The 16,267-nt window shown below is 43.3% G+C and overlaps 1 protein-coding gene across 4 annotated transcripts in view; it reads left to right on the top strand.

Annotated features, from left to right (window-relative positions):
* TTC28 (tetratricopeptide repeat domain 28) overlaps positions 1-16,267 on the top strand; it is a 554,617-nt gene that overhangs the window by 476,847 nt on the left and 61,503 nt on the right. The gene's annotated exons all lie outside the window — the stretch shown is intronic.

Raw genomic sequence — 16,267 nt, forward strand, 5'->3', positions numbered from 1 at the left:
CTTGCCCAAATGTTCATTGGAAGACTCACCCAGTTGTGTCTGCAGGCGCCGTCACAGGGCCCTCCCGTCCGCGTTCAGTGATTAGCTTATGTCAGGTTGTCTGTCGTATCAAGCCGCCCACTGGTGTCAGGGCCCACAGGCCGGCCTGAGCAGCTGAGATCTCTCTGGTGGCACCATCTGTAGTTCCAAAAAGTCCTCAGGTGCCCGTCGGGCTTCCCTGGAGATGCTGAGTGGCCATCACGTGGCGTTGGGGGAGGGGGGACAGAGTAGCCTCCATCTGGGAAACAAAGTGTGTTCCATTATCCACACACACAGAATGGGAGAGCACAGAGTGACCTGGGCGTGCTCATCTGGGAGAGGAGGAAGTGAGAGGCTCTATGAGTTAAGGGACTTGGCCAATGTCACCAACCTGACAAGTGGCAGAGGCAGGACTGACCGCCGGGCCTCTGGGGCAGAGTCTGGGTGATAAAGACAGGACTGACCGCCGGGCCTCCGGGGCAGAGTCTGGGTGATAAAGGCAGGACTGACCGCCGGGCCTCCGGGGCAGAGTCTGGGTGATAAAGGCAGGACTGACCGCCGGGCCTCCAGGACAGAGTTTAGCAGACTCCCTCTGACCCCACAGGGGGTTTTCTCAGCAGAAATACTAGAGAGTTGGCCATTTCCTTCTCCAGCTCATTTGACAGATGAGTCCACTGAGGCAAGAGGGATGAAATGACTCAGGATCACACAGCCAGTAAGTGTCTGAAGCCAGATCTGGACTCAGGTTCTTTCCATTGCACCCCCTGGCTGTCCTGTATCACTTATGGAAGATGGAATGAGAATGGCAGGTTCTGGCTGCAGGGGGACCAGGCAGGCTGCTGGGCCTAAATGAGGGCTTGGGCTTTGAACAAGCAGAGAGGGGGAGTGGATACAGGAGCTGGGCAAGCAAATGGGTGTGGGGGCTGAGTGAGAGGACTTGACCCTGGGTGGCTGGAGGCCTGGTGCTGTCCTGGACAGGGCTGGAGAAATGAGAGGACATGTGCTGAGGGAGGGGCCCTGGGACCCCGGGGTGAGCAAGCCCAGCAGGAAATGGAGGAGAGGAGGAGCTGGGTTCATCCTCAGCATCTTCATTAACATTTAGTAGAACTTTGAGGATTGCCCAGCACTTTACTCAAGACAACTCTGAAAGACTTTGGTGAAACATGAAACACCTCCATACTCAGTGCAGATGGAAGCATATTTTCTTTTCCTTCCTCCCTCCCTCCTTTTCTTTCTCTCTTTTTCTCTCTTTTTTCCTTGTTTCTTGTCTCTTTTTCCTTGTTTCTTGTCTCTTTTTCCTTGTTTCTCGTCTCTTTTTCCTTCTTTCCCTCTTTCCTTTTTTCCTTCTTTTCTTCCTTTCCCTTCCCCCCCCTTTGGCCTTCCCCCTCTCCCCCCCATCTGTCTTCCTTTGTCTCTTTCTCTGTCTTTCAATCTTTCTGTCTTTGTCTCTCAATCTCTCTCTTCTGTCTCTTATCTCTGTCTTTGTCTCTCTCCCACAGACACACACTTACACACATATACACTGCTATACTCATACACTCACACACATACATACACAAATTTAATAAATCTTTGTTGACTGGTTGTTTAGAAATAACTTGCATGAGGTCCGCACAGCAGTCTTCACTTCTCAATACCATCCAGACACTTAACATTTACCATACAGAGACTTTGGGGATCCTGTGAGAAATCCCTGTGAGGGAGAACCTTAGTCTTCCATGTCATGTCCTTTTCGGATGCTCATGAGTAGTTTCTGTTGACAGCAGGACCTGGGGAAAGGTTTTCAAGGCTGGATGCACGTTTACAGAATTTTGTGCCAATGGAATTTGTATTTTTCAACTGTGAAATTATAATGCAGCTAGCTCAAGTTTATTTGTGGCTGGGTTGGACTTATTGGCCATTTAGAATCAGTCAGTCAGTAAGCCTTTGTTGAACCTGGGCTAAGTGCCGGCTCTACAAAGATAAGCAGAAATATGGACCTTGCTTTCAAGGAACTCCCATTCTAACTGGGGAGACAATGGGCAATCAGCAGTGGACAAAAAAATACAGACAGGATAAATAAATGAGAGTAATTTCAGAGAAAAGTCCCTAGCTATTTCCCCCACAAACTCCCCTGCTCAGATGGGAAAATATAAACACAATCTTTATAACGGTTGGGTGGAGTTAAGCCAACAAATCCCTTTTTGGCCAGGTGTAAAAATGTCCCTTGGATTCTGTACCTTGAGCCTACCCTTCTGTGCTGATCACAACTCAAAGGTGTTTTTCTTTTCAGTGCTGTTGTTACTATGTAGCTCTTTCTGCTTCCCATCACATCACTTTTTTAAAAAGAACTGATCAGTTTCTCCCTTTTCTTTATTTCTTGTTTTTCTTTTCAATGCTGTTGTTACTATGTAGCTCTTTCTGCTTCCCATCACATCACTTTTTTAAAAAGAACCGATCAGTTTCTCCCTTTTCTTTATTTCTTGTTTTTCTTTTCAATGCTGTTGTTACTATGTAGCTCTTTCTGCTTCCCATCACATCACTTTTTTAAAAAGAACTGATCAGTTTCTCCCTTTTCTTTATTTCTTGTTTTTCTTTTCAATGCTGTTGTTACTATGTAGCTCTTTCTGCTTCCCATCACATCACTTTTTTAAAGAACTGATCAGTTTCTCCCTTTTCTTTATTTCTTGTTTTTCTTTTCAGTGCTATTGTTACTATGTAGCCCTTTCTGATTCCCATTACATCACTTTTTTTTTTTAAAGAACTGATCAGTTTCTCCCTTTTCTTTATTTCTTGTTTTTCTTTTCAATGCTGTTGTTACTATGTAGCTCTTTCTGCTTCCCATCACATCACTTTTTTTAAGAACTGATCTTTATTTCTTCTGGCACCATGATGGGCCGTCCCACTCATATAGGATATCTCCTTCAGCCATTTCCAAATACAGAGGGGGTCTCCATTTCTTTGCCACTACAAAAAAGAACTGCTCTAAATATTTTTGTACATGTGAGCTTTTTTCCTTTCTTTGATCTCTTCAGATTTAAGCTTAGTAGTGAATCATGGGGTCAAAGGGTATACAGTTTAGTTGCTTCAGGGGCATAGGTCCAACTTGCTTTCCAGAATGGCCAACCCATTCACAAATAGCCCCATCCACCGTCATTCAGTGAGCTTGTTTTCCCTCATCCCTTCCAATATTTCTCACTTATAATTTTTGTCATCGCTATCATTCTCATGGGCATGAGATACAGCTTCATTTATTTTATATTTCTCTGATTAGTGATTTGTAGCACTTTTTCCTTTTGCTTGTTGATACCTTGGATGTCTTCCTTTGAAAAGTACTTTGAAACAAGAATTAGGGTTATAATTAGATAAAATGCATTATTTATCATCTGAAAATAACTCTTACTACTAAAAATTTGAATCTGTTCCATATATATATGTATGTATATGTATTTATATAAAATAGCCAACCTTTATCAGAGAAAGCTGCTAAAAAGATTTTTTTCCCCCTACAGTTAACTGTCTCACTTCTGATTTTACTACAATGATTTTGTTGTGCAATAGTGAGCCCTTATTTCAGTAGGCACTGCAGTCTCAGGGCCTATCAAATGTTATATTACCATATTCATTTTGTTCTGTGTGACTTTTTCTTTCTTTTTTTTTTTTTGCCAGCAATCAAAACTTTCAGTGATTGAACTATAGAGCAAGATTGGGTACCTGCTAGGCCCCTTCCTTCCACTTTTTTCATCTGTTTTTTGCCTTGAGAATTTTGATCTTTTAAAATTCATTCAGATGAATTTAAATACTTTGGTAGTTTGGTTAGTATGGTTGGCATGGAACTGAATAAATAAATTGATTTAGGTAGTATTGTCATTTTTATTATGTTGGTACAGCTCAATCGTGAGCAATCAATATGTCTCCATCTGTAAAGAATAGTTTCTATTTGTCTTCATATGGCTCCTAGGTGTGTCTTGGTAGGTAGAATTCTAGACGTTTTATATATTCTATAATTCTTTTGAAAGGAATTTCTCTATTTTTTTTCCTTATTGGCTTATGTTGGTTATATAAAAAGGATGCTGATTTCTGTGTGTATATTTATTTCAGATCCTGCTACTTTGGTGAAGATACTGTGTAAATGGTTTTTAGTTGAACTGTTAAAGCTGTTTGTATAGACAGTCATACCATTTGTAAAAGGCAGGAATTCTGTTTCCTATTTGCCTGTGCTTTATTCTCTTAATTTCTTTTGCTTGTCTTTTGCTATAGCCACCACTTCTAGCGCTATGTTGAATAGAAGAGTGATTATGTGGACATTTTTGCTTTATCCCCGCTTTAATAGGAAAGGTCTCTCTCTATTTCATCTCCATTTACACAGGATGCTAGATCTCGGTTTTGGGTAGATACCTCTTATGTTAAGAAAAGCTCCTTTTGAATTTCTATTGTCAAAAACTTTTAATGCATCTATTAATTTAATGATATTATTGTTTTAGTTACCCATATGGCCTATTATAACTATAGATTTCCTAACATTAAAACAACATTTCTTCTTGATATAAATTCTACTTGATCACATTGTGAAATCGTATTTATATGATGCTGTAATGTCTTTGCTAATATTTTTTTTAAATGTTTTGTGGTTATAATCACTCTTTTGTTATTTGGGGTTTTTTTTCCTCACTGATTTGTTTTTCCCTGCTTTATGTATTACAACCATACTTATATCAAAGAAGGAACTTGATATAATATTTCCCCCTATTCTTACAAACAATTTATATAATGTTGAAATTCTTTGAATGTTTGCTAGAATATACTTCTAAATCCATCTGGTTCTAAGTTTTTTTTTTCTTTCCTTTAGAAGTTCATTTATGGTTTGTTCAGTATATTTTACTGAGATTGGTTTATTTAAGTTCTCTTTGTCTTTTTATGCTAATCCAGATACTTTCTATTTTGTAGATAATCATCTCCATTTAAATTGTGAGTTTTGTGGCATATAATTGGGCAAAATAGTTTCTAATAATTTCCTTTGTTTCTCCTTTGTTGGAATTTCTCCTTTTTGCTTTTGATACTGCCACTTTGATTTTCCTCTCTCATTTTAAAAATCAGACCATGTAATAATGGTTCATCTATTTCCCTGCCTCCAAAACAGCATTTCACTTTATCAGTTCAACACTTTTTTTTTTCTTTCAGGTTTATATGCCTTTTCATTAATTTTCAGAGTTTCGTTTTATTGTTTGATCAGGGTCCTTACTTTGTCAATTTTCTAGGTTCATTTGGGCTTTTTTAGTTGAATGACCAATTAATCTGTTCTTTTTTCTTTTTTGTCCCTGAAATGTTTGAACTGCATCCCCAAAGTTTTGATTTTGTGTTTCATTGTCATCATTTTTGTTACGAAGTTTCCTGTTGTTTTTCTACTATGTTCTCTGATCCATGAGTTTTGTAGGATGAAGCAATTTGAGTTTGTGATAGTTTCTTCAAAGATTCTTTTTATTCCTTTGAGTTTGGCACAGGATATGTTTAATATTTCTGCTTATCTTCATTAATTTGTGAGGTCTTTATCCTTTAGTACGGTGTCCATTTTTGTTAAGATACCATGTACAGCTGAGAAATACATACATTGATAAGATATATTTATATAAAATATAGAATATCCTATAATATATAGTACTATAATATTATATATAAATTACATTTTATATATGATATATAAACATATTTCTACATGAGAAATTATTTTTTTGGCTGCTCATGCACCTTAATGTATGTTGGTGTGTGTATATGAGTGTATATGTACATGTAATATATAGTATTTCTAGAGAGGTGGATGAAGCACTGGGTCTGGAGTTAGGAAAACCTGAATTCAAATCCAGCCTCAATCCAGTCAGTAGCATCGTGACCCTGGACAAATCAATTAACCTTTCTCTGCCTCGATTTCTCAACTATAGAATGGACTTGATAACAGCACCTCCTTCCCAGGGTTATTGTAGGGATCAAATGAGGTCATATTTGTAAAATGCTTAGCACAATGCCTGGCACATAGTAGGTGCTTTAAAAAAACACTTGCTTCCTTCCTTCCTTTGTTTCCATTCCATACTTTCAAGAGATTTATAATATCTATTTTTTTTCTAAGATTCTATTCAGATCCTAAACTCTTTTCTTATTTATCTTTTGTTTAGATTTATCCAGACCTGAAGAAGGGCACATTTATATGTCCAAATGTTATAGTTTTGCTGACTATCTCTTGCTGTAAATTGATTTAACTTTTCCTTTAAGTATTTAGATGCTATGCCTTCTGGCAAACATATATATGAAATGTTGGTATTATTTCATTGTCTATGGTGCCTCAAACATAATCTAGTTTCTCTTTTAATCCAATCTGTTTTTATTGTTGCTTTCTCTGGAATCATGATTGTTCTCCTTACCTTTTTAATTCACCTGAAGTGCATCACCAAGCTCCTTATTGTAACTCTATATGAATTTTTGTGCTTTGAGCATATTTCTTATTAGCAACATAACATTGAGTTCTGCTTTTCTGAGACTTCTTTTCTTCTCCAATTTATTGAGCCCAATCCCATTCATGTTCAGTTAGGGATATTTTTTGTTTTGAAATTTATTTTAAACCTATATACAAAATAAGAAAAGAAATTGCCACATATATAGCAGAATATGAGACAATTCAATGTAAAACAATACATTTTCATTTCAAGAAATCTATATAAGAAATACCACATATTGTATTCAGAGCTGTCCAGCTTTGCTTTGCTTCCTTGTAGGTTTTCTTTTGTTCTCTGCTGTACAGTTTTGTTTTTTTTTCCCCCCTGAGGCTGGGGTTAAGTGACTTGCCCAGGGTCATACAGCTAGGAAGTGTTAAGTGTCTGAGACCAAATTTGAACTCGGGTCCTCCTGAACTCAAGGCCGGTGCTCTATCCACTGCACCACCTAGCTGCCCCTGCTGTAAAGTTTTTACTTTATTTCTCCCCTACCCACAAAGAAGGTTACAATTAAGCACACACATATTGTTGAATTCAAAATTTTAATATGCTGTCAGTTTTCATTTTATGGGTAAATTCATCCCATTCACCTTCTAAGTAATAATTACTTGTATATTTTCCTCCTTCCTATTGTCTCTCACTATCCTTGCCCTATTCCTCTCCTTCATCACTGTTCAACTTGACTTCTTTCTACCTGCTACCTTGTTCTCCTATTCCTTAACCTACTTATCCCTAGAATCCTGCCCTTATCCTCTCCCCCCAGCTCATTCTCTTGCCTTCTCATTTCTTTCTTATTTAGAAGACTTTTATACCAATCTTTCTCTCTGTGTGTATGTATATATGTAGTATGTATTATGTATGTATATACATGTTTAAATACATGTATATGTGTGTATGTATAAAATTTTCCTTTTTAATCCATTCCCAATGAGAATAAGGTTTTAACACTACCTGTCTTCCCTCCACTAGCTTCTTTTATATCAATTTTTCCTTTTCTCCCTCTCTTCTCTCCCTCCCTCCCTTCCTTCCTTTCTCTCTCCCTTCCTCCCTCCTTCTGATCTTTCTTTTTGTTTCTTCCTTTTAAAATTTCTTTCTTTCCCTCCGCCCACCCACCCAACTCTAAACTCTAAACATGAAGTTAATTCTGCTCTTGACTAATCCTTCCCTGAATCTTTGTTCCTCTCTCCCTTCCTCCAGACCCTGCCTGTTTCCTTATTGACTTTAATGTCTTTCTGCACCGACCGGTGTATATGTGAATTATATCAGAGATGATTGGAATATGTTTGTGGCTCATGTTTTCACCTCAACACCATAATTTGGACTATTTCCAGATAACGAAGTACAAAATGAGTTGAGAGAGCTTTCACTAAGCTTCTTAGAATGAGTCAGCCACTTAGCAGGCAGGAACAGCTCAGCTTGTGGTCTTTGTGACCTCTGAGCACAGCCTAAATCAAATCTCCTTTTCCAATTTCCCTTCAGAATTTTTTTCTAAAGCAAAGTTACTGAACCTGAGGTGCTGCGTGAGTTGATGCACTGTGTAGGTTTGGAGGCTATTCTGATGAACAACAGTCCATTGTAGGAATTTGGACTTGGGAAGTTGAGTGGGATGGGGGAATCTCTTGTTCATTCATTAAACAGCTCCCGACTGGGAGCCCCTGCTTTATGGGTGAGACAGAGGAGGTAAAACAAAGGTAAACAAAGTGTGACCCTGCCTTCAGAGAGTGTTGAGCTGCCGTCCTGCTGGGAATCCCAATTCTGTAATGCTCCTGGAGGAGATTGGGAGCTGTTCTGGAGAACTGGGAGGTCCTCAGAATAGGGCAGTGTTATGAAATAAGGCAGTATTTCCCTCCCCAGCCCCAGCCCTTCTCCCTGATCTTTGTTTCTTTGTCATGGAACACATATGATGGAAAAGTACCCGGAAAAAGGCACCTGAAGTGAATACGGATCCCCTTGTCTTTCCATGTCAGATCTGGGGGCTGCTCTTGACAGTAGTGGCTCTGTAAACCCCCCACTCACCAAAATGGTGTCTTTTATCCAAGGAGCCTTGTCTGCCTGACTCAGATTTGCTGCCTTTGCTTCTGGTTGATTATAGGCAGACTGAATTTAGCAAATAAAAGTTAAAGATCATTGACTGCCTTTGCTCAAGTCTTGGTTGGGAGGATGCGCCCGGTGAGATAACTCAGGATAACTCGTTTCATTCATCCTACTTTTGTGTCCATGACACTAAGGAAGTCAGTGTTCTGGGCTCGGTCTTTGTGTGGGAAGCTACGTTAACTTTGTGATCCCACACCCGGGTTGGTCCAAAACCATCTGAACAACTCGAGGAATCCCGCTCATCTTTACGAGCTTGACTGGATCTAGAAGGGTGGCCTGGGTGCCCCCTCCACAGAATCTCAAACAGAGTCTGAGCATGAAGGCTCATCGAGTGGCCACAGGCCTTCCTCACCAGTTAAATGTTCCCAGTCCCTGCGGAACTCACCAGGAGGCGGTCATGTCCCAGGTCTGCTGGCCGCTTGGGATTTAAGAAGGTTCCATGGTGTGGGCAAGTCACTAACACATAGGTCCCCCCATCCCGCAAGGCCCCCCGATGCACTGTCCCCAAGGAGTCCACAGCCCCTTCCATCATGCTCAGGTCTGTCTTCCCTGTGATTTTGGGGCTGCAGGAAGCTTGTGGGGTTGGAAAGTCCTTCCTTTAGTCCCGAGGCGTTCCCTGGAGCACTGAGAGGAACTAGCCGTGGTTCCATGGCTGGTCTGTTCCAGGTTTTCTTGGTGCCGGGGCCAGCCCTCAATGTCTCTTTACATTTTTTTTCCCCCCTGAGGCTGGGGTTAAGTGACTTGCCCAGGGTCACACAGTCAGGAAGTATTAAGTGTCTGAGACCAGATTTGAACTCGGGTCCTCCTGAATTCAAAGCTGGTGCTCTATCCACTGCGCCACCTAGCTTCCCCCTTTACATTTCTTTATAACCTCAAATTGCCCATTTGATGAGAGGGTACAGAGCTTCAGTGGGCAAGTCTGTGGCTTAAAGTCATTATTTATAATTCATACACGTGGATCCCTTTTCTTCCACATCTGCCGAGGTGACAAGTCATGAAGCACACAGCCACCAGTGAGCCTGGGACCGATACCCATGTCTCTGAGTCCAAGCCCAGCCTTCCACCTTTGTGTCTTTGGCTTGTTAAGGCTTCAGAAAGGAGACAAGGCTCAATGTTGGCTTGGGGAAGCTTGGGCTAATGAAATGCTGAATCACAACCAATTCGCAGTGGGAAGGAAAAGCTTATCGCCTTCCAAATCATGTACCAACAATACTAAGACAGATTCAGAGGAGCTTAAATCCGTCTTTCTCCCTCTTCCTCTCGAGCTGTTATCTGTCTGCCTCTAATTAGAGACATTTGAAAGCGATGTTTTAATTCTTGTAGCTGATCTTTTAAAACAGGCTAGATGCCCCTCCTTCGGCCCTGGTCCAGAGTTTCTGAAGGGAATGTCATTTATGGAACCCGGATGATGAGAACCTTAGCTCCTACAGGGCCAAGAATTCAGAGTCTCGGTGGTTTTCAGCTTTCCTGCCTCTTAACCCCCTCCCGGGGCACCTGACCTCTGCATTTAGAAGAATGGTCCCCAAAAAGGGGCACTGGCCCCATCTGCATAGCCCTTTGTAGTTGTAGAAATGAGTTCCTTACGACCCGTCCTGAGGAGTAACGCTGAGTACTGTTCTACCCATTTTACAGATAGGGAGATAGCTTGCCAAGGCCCCCTGCTATTAAAAGTACCACAGGCTAAGACAAAGGCCCTGCTTCGGAGGCAGAGGTCCACTTGGAATCTCGGCTTTCCTCTTTTCCTCTGTAATTGAACCAATCTCCACCTCAGTCTCTTCCACAGTCAAATGAGAAGACCACACTAGTTCAGTGGCTTCCAGAATGTGGTCTGACCACTCCTGGGCTCTCCAAGAGGGCACTCAAGAGGTCACAACTATTTTCACAAGTATACGAAAATGTTTTCATTTCTTTTGTGATACATATCTCTAGCTAATAATAACCCACATTAAAAAAAGATTTTTGGGGCCCTCAATAAGTTTGAAGAGTAGAAAGGGATTCTGAGATCACAAAGTATGAGAAACTCCTGAGCTACATGGTCCCAGAATCCCTTTCTTCCAGCCCTAGATTTTTTTTTTTAATGTTTTTATGTTTTATGTGAAGCTGAGATCTGAACTGGGATCTTTTTTCCCCCTCAATAGTATTTTATTTTTCTAATTATGTGTAAAGATCATTTTCAACAATCATTTTCATGAGATTTTTAATTCCAACTTTTTTTCTCCTTCCCTTCCTTATCTCCATCCATCCCAAGACAGTAGGCAATCTGATACAGCTTATGCATGTATGATACTTTTAAGCATATTTTCATATTAGTCATGTTGTGAAAGAAAAATCAGAGTGAAAGGGAAACACTACAAGAAAGAAAGACCAAAGAAAGTGAAAATGGTACGCTTCGATCTGCGTTCGGTCTCCACAGTTCTCTTTCTGGACATGGATGGCAGTTTCCATCCCGAATCTACTGGAATTGTCTTCGATCACAGTTTTGCTGAGAATAATCAAGTCCGTCTTCGTCGATCCTTGCATGATCTTGCCGTTTCTGGGTACAGTTTTTTCCTGGTTTGGCTCGCTTCCCTCAGCATCCGTTCACGTAGGTCTCTCAGGCTTTTCTAAAATTAGCCCACTGGTCATTTCTTATGGAACAACACTTTTCCATGACGTTCATATACTCCGACTTAGTTGGCCGTTCCCACCGATGGGCATTCCCCCCCAGTTTCTTGGGGCTGCTCCTAACATTTTTGCACGTGGGCATCTTTTCCCCTTTTCTCTGATCTTCTTGGGATGCAGGCCCAGTAGTTGGATCATGGGGTGTGCGGTTTGATGGCCCGTCGGGCATGCCTTTTGACACAGGGCGTAAGAATTTTTTTTGCTAGGAAACTCTGAATTGCATTCTAAGTTAATTTTTTAAATTTTGACTCACTGATGGGGGCTGTCCCCTATCAGAAAGTTACATCAGAAGGTTAGAGGCAGCCTGGCTTGACAAAGATTAAGTAGCCCAGACCGAGGGTGCAAAGCATTGATTCTCATCTCTTTGGATGATCCCGACTCTTCGAACCATCTTTTTCCCTTTAGGTTTTTCTCTCTAATGTGTTGAGAGGCCAAATGGAATAGATGCTTCTTAGGTTTATGCCATCGGTAACTGTCCCATGTCCCCAGGCAGCTCAGCCCCCCGGACCCGCCAGGCAGCAAAAGTGGCCATTTGTCCATGGACTGTAAGCCGCCCCTCACCCTCGGATCTGGAGGAGGGCCAAGCAAAGGTCAGAGCCGTGCTGTTGTGGGTGAGAGCCCCCACAGGGGGAGGGGGAGAAGTGCCCCAGAGGGGGACTCACAAGTCCCATCACTGCTGCAATTGTGCACAATTACTGGCAGACAGGTGCTAAGAATGCCTGGGATGTGCCATGGCCCAGAGATCCCTATTAGAGATGCAAAATTCAGTCCACCCGCAAGCAGGTGGAAAGCCACCACTCTGCTGTGTGCGCCAGTTCAGAGACCCCATGGGAAGTGCCCCGGCCTTTCGGGGGCACGGCAGGAAAGCCCGGAGTGGCCCCTGGCACAGAGGCAGGAAGGCTGCTGAGGGGCAGGGTTCGCATCTCTCTTCTGTGGGGAAGGAATCAGTATGAGGAATCGTGCCCGAGCTTACCGAGCTGGTGGGAACAAAGACCGGGGCTCTCAACCCAAGTATGGTGGTCTTGGATGGATTCTCACTCCTAGTCTGCCACTGGAAGTGGGCAAACTTCTCTGTAGCCCAGAAGGTTTTAGGGAGAGGATTTGCACCCTCCTCCAGCAACCAAGGGCACTGAGGCTCTCAGGATGTGCCCAGTATTCCCAGGGGAAGGTCCACACTGGGCATGGGCAGGAAGGCCTGCACCATCAGGGGCCCCACGCAGGCTCTCCCAAAACTGCTGGCGAGCCCACGCCCTGAGCCATAAGGGCCAGCTCCGCCTAGAGCAGCTGCGGATGTTCTTGGCCGGCCTCAGCCTTCCCAGAGTCCGGACTCCCACGGGCTCTCGGCCTGAGCTCCGGGCCGGCTCTCTGCTATACTTGGGCTCCTTCATGTTCTGGTTTATGATGGCAGAGGTTCTGTTCTGAGGACTGGGCGGTCTGCAAGGCACGCTGAACCCTTAAGGACCTTCTACAGACCAGCACACTGCAACTGATCCCCCAAGAAGGGCGTGCCACTGGCAGGATTCAAAACCAGGTCACAGGCCCTCTCTGCCCATCCCCAACAGCCATGAGAGTTGGGGCTCAGAACTGCTTCTGATGAAGACAGAAAAGGGGGAGGAGTGGGGAGGGAGCCTGGCGGAACAAAGATGGCGCAGAGAAGACAGAGACACCGGTAGTGATCAGCTCTCCTTCCCAAGAACCCCAAGGACTCTGTCCATCACTTGGCTTAAGGGAGCTTTTCAGTCATTACAGCAAGTGGGTCAAGCAATAAGCAGTTAGGAAGCACCTACTGTGTGCCAGGCACTGCGCCAACCACCAGGGATGCAAAAGGGGCCAGAGAACGTCCCTGACCTTGAGGAGCCCCCGGTCTCACAGGGAGAGAACAAGGAAAATGAACATATGGAAGCAGGATGAAGAGGGAATGATTCACAGAGGGAGGGCTTCCTGTGGAAGCCTTGAAGGAAGCCCCAGAAGGGAGGGGTCCGGGCCTGGGGGTGCCAGACAGAAGGCGGGCAACTCCAAGATGGAGGGAACATGGGGAGAACAACCAGAAGGAGCAGAGGTGTGGGGGTGTCAGGTGTGGAAGGATGGGCAGGTCATGGGGGGCTTTCTTGTGCATTGTTGCAGATTTTTGCAACAATCTTGGGGGACAAATATCAGCACCATAGATCAGAGCAGGTGACCGGGTCAGAGAACAAAGGGCTGCACTAGCGGCCGTTTCCATGTCCAGAGGCACTGAGCTGCTGCCCAGCCCCCCACCGAAGGCCTGATGGTCAGCCTCAGATGGTCTCTGATCTCCGCTTGGGTCAATTAGACCGGGGCTTTGTGAGTACTTCCCTGTGTTCCCCTGGGCACAGGCCAGACTAGCCTCTCCACAGGGAGCTGGGTCTGTGACTGATGCCATTCTTGACCTTCAGACCTGTGCCGGGACAGGCGAGAAGGTGCCAAGGAAAGCCGGGCACACTCACCACCTGCCCATGGTGTCTCTGGAGGCGGAGATGCCCCAATTAATGCTCCATAACCTATGATAAAAAAAGAAAATAAGGGGGCACACTAGGGTGTCTCAGGGTAGGTCAGCCCACTTGAGAGCAAAGAGTTTTCTCTCTGGATCTCCATGCCCAACATATGCCATGCCACAGAGGCTGCTGGAGGTCAGGAGGCAGGAAGGTGCAAGTGCAAATCCTATCTTGGACATTTACAGGCTGTTTGCCTTGGTTTCCCCAAGTGCAGCATGGGGATAGTAATAACAACACCCACTTCTCTGGCCTGTTGTGAGGAACAAACGGGATAATTGTAAAGTGCTCAGCATGCGCTGGGCCCACAGTAAATGCTCTATAAATGCTCATTCCCGTCCCTTCTTCTCCTTAGTAGGTATTTAGTCAATGTTTCTTGAAAGTGTACTTTATGCTTTACAAGGCTTAGAATTAAACCTTGAGATGGGTACAGAGCAGAATTCAATCCCACATCTCTTAAGGTCAGAGTTTCCTTGCAGATAGAATCCTAGGATTTCATAATGGCCAGGACAGATAGCCGGAGGGAGGGAAGTCAGTGAATCTGAGAGGCAGACCTGAGGGAGGGTGGTAGCTCTGCCCCTGCTTGACTTTGGGCAAGAAACGAGACCTTTGTGGTCTTTTGTTTTTTTCACTGGATGATCCATAAAAATAGGTAGCACACACTCTTTATGGTGAAGGTCAAGGGAAAAAACTGATTTTTTTTTTATTCAATATTTCATGGGGCAGCTAGGTGGCGCAGTGGATAGAGCACCAGCCTTGAGTTCAGGAGGACTCTTGAGTTCAAATCTAGTCTCAGACACTCAACACTTCCTGGCTGTGTGACCCTGGGCATGTCACTTAACCCCAGCCTAAAAAAAAAAAAAAAAAAAAAAAAAAAAATTCAATATTTCATTTTCCCCCCAATTGTATCTTAAAAAACCATTTTAATATTCTTTAAAATTTTTTTGAATTTCAAATTCTCTCTCTTCCCTTTTACCCTCTGCCCACTGCACATTGAGAAGGCAAGCAATTCGATGTTGGTTAGACATGTACAGCCAAGATTTCCATATTAGTCCCCCCAAAACCCTCATGAAAATCAAGATTTTTAAAAATCTGCATTCGGACTCCACCAGTTCTTTCTCTGAAGGTGGAGAGCGTTTTTCATCGTGTCCTTTTGAATTGTTTTGGATTTTTGAATCACTGAAAATAACGAAGTCATTCACAGTCGATCATTTTATAATATCATTGTTGCCATGCATAATGCTCTCCTGGTTCTGTTGACTTTGTTTCGCCCGGGTTCGTGTATGTCCTTTTAGGTTTTTCTGAGAATATCCTGCTTGTCATTTCTTCCAGCACAGCAGTGTTCCATTACGATCACATGCCACAACTTGTTCAGCCGTTCCCTAAAGAGTGGGCAACCTCTCAATTTCCAACTCTTTGCCACCCCAAAAAGAACTCTTATGGATACTTTTGTACATATGGGTCCTTCTTCATCTCTGCCCCTGTTTCTAAAAATCTCTTTGGGATACAGACTTAGTCGTGGTATTGCTGGATTAGAGGGGGTGCATACCAGAGCCCTTTGGTCATAGTTCCAGATTGTTCTCCAGAATGGTTGGATCCGTTCACAACTCCACCAACAATGTATCAGTGTCCCAGTTTTCCCACATCCCCTCCAACATATGTCATTATCTTTTCTTGACATATTAGCCATTCTGAGAGGTGTGAGGTGGTTGACTTAATTTGCATTTCTCTAATCAGTAATGACTTTGTGTGTTTTTTCATGTGAAAAAAAATTTCTTTATTTGAAAACTGTTCATATCCTTTGACCATTTAGCAATTGGGGAATGGCTCTTAATTTTTATAAATTTGACTTAGTTGGAATTAATTGGAAACCCTTTGCACACTGGGCAACTTCATAAACACAGGGTAAAGCCAAGCCACTGCTTTCACCTGATTCTCCATATAATAATTCCTGATAGATCTCCAAGCCATAAATCTCATACTTGATCTCATCATGGGAGGCACATAGAAAGGGAGGCTATACCCATCTTGGCCATGAGCAAGCAGGGATCCAGGAGGAGTACAGTGGACCAGCCATGAGAAAGTGACAAGGTCTCCCTGCTGAACCCAGGCTGTCTGACTTAGCCAAGCAAGAACATTTACCAGAGGAGCTTCTAAAGGTTTTCCACAGGCTGCTACCTTAAGACAAGCATTCGATAAAACTGCTGGACACTTCAAAGCTGTGTAGAGTGTCTATCACAGACTAAGAAACTGAGTCCCCCCCCCCAATATGGAATTCTTCCTTCCTTCCTCTCCCTGGATTTGATCCAGGGAGCACCAGAGAGCAATTGAAGGGAGAAACATGTATGTGTTCCCCTGAAACCTCTGGTGGAATTGGCAAAAATTAACGTTCAGAGAGATGAGCTAGACTTTGCCTCTGCAAGAGCTAAAAACTAAGCCTTTATGGCTCAGTCTACCAGGATCAAGGCTAATGCAGTGAGCTGTGGCCTGGCATGAGCCAGGACTGCCCTGCCACCTGCCCTC

This window comes from Sminthopsis crassicaudata, chromosome 1, assembly GCF_048593235.1.
Source record: "Sminthopsis crassicaudata isolate SCR6 chromosome 1, ASM4859323v1, whole genome shotgun sequence".
In the NCBI taxonomy this organism is placed as follows: Eukaryota; Metazoa; Chordata; class Mammalia; order Dasyuromorphia; family Dasyuridae; genus Sminthopsis; species Sminthopsis crassicaudata.